The sequence below is a fragment of the Sinocyclocheilus grahami genome, unplaced genomic scaffold (assembly GCF_001515645.1).
Source record: "Sinocyclocheilus grahami isolate Dianchi unplaced genomic scaffold, SAMN03320097.WGS_v1.1 scaffold655.1, whole genome shotgun sequence".
NCBI lineage: Eukaryota > Metazoa > Chordata > Actinopteri > Cypriniformes > Cyprinidae > Sinocyclocheilus > Sinocyclocheilus grahami.
The window spans coordinates 340699-344347 of record NW_015505834.1 but is presented as its reverse complement, the minus strand read 5'-3'; the positions used below and the strand labels follow the sequence as shown (position 1 = coordinate 344347).

Below are 3649 nucleotides of genomic sequence, written 5' to 3'. Positions count from 1 at the left end.
AGTTATTTTGAGGGGACAGCAAATTTAGACTGTTATACAAGCTGTTATTTTATTTTTAAATTTACACTGTTATACACTCACTACTTTACATTGTAGCAAAGTGTCAATAAAGTATAATAAAATACTAACAAAAATGTGAGGGGTGTACTCACTTCTGTGCGATACTGTGCGTGTGTGTGTATATATATATATTAGTTGAATACTATTGTTTGTTTAATGTTAAATAATATGAAATAATTTTACATATAATTTTATATAGTTTATTATTTGTAAAAAGGCAATATTATATACACGTGTGTTAATAATATCAAAAAGATATATAGTTAAATTTTATGCTTGTTTAATGTTAAATCATATTAAATATATTCGTTTTATATATAATTTTATATAGTTTATTTGTAAAAAGGCAACATATACAGTGGGTACGGAAAGTATTCAGACCCCCTTAAATTTTTCACTCTTTGTTATATTGCAGCCATTTGCTAAAATCATTTAAGTTCATTTTTTTTCCTCATTAATGTACACACAGCACCCCATATTGACAGAAAAACACAGAATTGTTGACATTTTTGCAGATTTATTAAAAAAGAAAAACTGAAATATCACATGGTCCTAAGTATTCAGACCCTTTGCTCAGTATTTAGTAGAAGCACCCTTTTGATCTAATACAGCCATGAGTCTTTTTGGGAAAGATGCAACAAGTTTTTCACACCTGGATTTGGGGAGCCTCTGCCATTCCTCCTTGCAGATCCTCTCCAGTTCTGTCAGGTTGGATGGTAAACGTTGGTGGACAGCCATTTTTAGGTCTCTCCAGAGATGCTCAATTGGGTTTAAGTCAGGGCTCTGGCTGGGCCATTCAAGAACAGTCACAGAGTTGTTGTGAAGCCACTCCTTCATTATTTTAGCTGTGTGCTTAGGGTCATTGTCTTGTTGGAAGGTAAACCTGCGGCCCAGTCTGAGGTCCTGAGCACTCTGGAGAAAGTTTTCGTCCAGGATATCCCTGTACTTGGCCACATTCATCTTTCCCTCGATTGCAACCAGTCATCCTGTCCCTGCAGCTGAAAAACACCCCCACAGCATGATGCTGCCACCACCATGCTTCACTGTTGGGACTGTATTGGACAGGTGATGAGCAGTGCCTGGTTTTCTCCACACATACCGCTTAGAATTAAGGCCAAAAAGTTATATCTTGGTCTCATCAGACCAGAGAATCTTATTTCTCACCATCTCACAACTCCATGCGGGCTTTCATGTGTCTTGCACGGAGGAGAGGCTTCCGTCGGGCCACTCTGCCATAAAGCCCCGACTGGTGGAGGGCTGCAGTGATGGTTGACTTTCTACAACTTTCTCCCATCTCCCGACTGCATCTCTGGAGCTCAGCCACACTGATCTTTGGGTTCTTCTTTACCTCTCTCACCAAGGCTCTTCCCCCCCGATAGCTCAGTTTGGCCGGACGGCCAGCTCTAGGAAGGGTTCTGGTCATCCCAAACGTCTTCCATTTAAGGAATGGAGGCCACTGTGCTCTTGGGAACCTTAAGTGCAGCAGAAATTTTTTGTAACCTTGGCCAGATCTGTGCCTTGCCACAATTCTGTCTCTGAGCTCTTCAGGCAGTTCCTTTGACCTCATAATTCTCATTTGCTCTGACATGCACTGTGAGCAGTAAGGTCTTATATAGACAGGTGTGTGGCTTTCCAAATCAAGTCCAATCAGTATAATCAAACACAGATGGACTCAAATGAAGGTGTAGAACCATCTCAAGGATGATCAGAAGAAATAGACAGCACCTGAGTTAAATATATGAGCGTCACAGCAAAGGGTCTGAATACTTAGGACCATGTGATATTTCAGTTTTTCTTTAATAAATCTGCAAAAATGTCAACAATTCTGTGTTTTTCTGTCAATATGGGGTGCTGTGTGTACATTAATGAGGAAAAAAATAACTGAAATGATTTTAGCAAATGGCTGCAATATAACAAAGAGTGAAAAATTTAAGGGGGTCTGAATACTTTCCGTACCCACTGTATATATACACACCCACACGTGTGTGTTAATAATATTTAAAAGAAGATATACTGTATAGTTAATGTTTATATATAATGTTAAACAATATGAAATCTACATTTTATATAGTTTTACTATATTATATAAAAAAAAAAAAAAAGATTATATTCTGCAAAGATATTTTAGAATTTGACATTGTTACAAAATATTTCTATTTCGAATAAGTGCTGTTGGGCTTTCTATTTAACAAAGAATCCTGAAAAAAATGTTTCAACAAAAATATTAAGCAGCACCACTATTTTCAACAACAATATAAGAAGACATGTTTCTTAAGCAGCAAATCAGCATATTACAGCGATTTCTAATAGCCTTGGTGAAAATAAGAGCTAGAAAATTTTGAACAGTGGTGTACTTGCAATATATTTACACTGTTTCAGTAATATAGTCTCATCTCTTGTTTGTGGATGTTTCTATGTTTTTACTCATTTAAGAAATTAATTTTTCATCCCCAGTGTGTTTTCAGTAACTTCGTACACGATGGATGTGGTTTCACCTGAGCTCAACAGCCTCCTCCCTGATGAGATTATGGATACGGAATCCATCGCGATGGAAGAAGAGCTCCCCGCCGAGCACCTCGCTGCTCCTCCCCAATCTGAACCAGAGCCGCTGCAGGTTCCTATGGAGACAGAGCTGCCTGAAATCGTCAGCTTGTGTCCAGCCACCACGTCTATGAAGATGACCTCCACCGACGCTCAGTGCAGCACCAGCTCAGGAACTCAGCTCCTCCTCGCCCCCTCCAACCTTATATCCGGCACTACCACCTCTGCCAAAACCACCGGTCCTGCGGTGACTCAGAACCTCCCCAAAATCCCCAGCGTTACGGTCCCGGCCAACCACCAGCTCATCATCAACAAATTGTCCGGCACCCCCGCTGTGGTTAGCAAGTCTCCAGGCGCTGCTGTGCTCAAGCCAGAGGGCCAGAAACTCTTGGTTGCTGGCCTCAGTAAAACAGGGCAGCCCATTATGTTGGCTCTCCCTCACACTTGGAACAAGCCCGCCACTACCCAGGGCACAGGAGATGTTAAGGCCCAGCCGACGCAGATCAAACTGATGACGACAGTAGGGAAGCCTGTGATAGCGGTGAGCTCAGGCAGTCAGCTGATGGGCAGCTGCACCACACTGCAGGCGCAGCAGCTCAAAACACTTCAGGTGGGTGTTAACTAGGGCTGGGCGATATAGCTAAAAAATGTATCAGCGATATAATGTTTCATATCGTTCGGTATCGATAATTATTGACATTTTTTATAACCTTTTTTTAAAACAAAGAGCAATAGAAAAAAACGTTTAACTTTAACCACTGTATTTTTAAATTTAATAAACCCAATTTATTGAGACAAACAACAAATATTTTTTGTTTTAACAGTCAAACACAAAATAATTTCTAATGTTTTATATGCAGATTAAATGGGTCTGAAGGAAACTTTTGGCTTGTCTCCCAAAGCCACAGGAGGGCGCAATGAGCAAAATAATAGCGCATTAAATTGCCAACGCAAAGGAAATAACGGTCTATAAAAAGAAAAACGTGCATTACGTCTAAATTAACTCATATAAATCAAACATAATTTCGTAAATTGCATAAACAATTAT

General features: G+C 39.8%; 1 pseudogene; it reads left to right on the top strand.

Annotated features, from left to right (window-relative positions):
• LOC107558661 (protein lin-54 homolog pseudogene) overlaps positions 1-3226 on the top strand; it is a 7763-nt pseudogene extending 4537 nt beyond the window's left edge.
• The last annotated feature ends 423 nt before the right edge of the window (positions 3227-3649 follow it).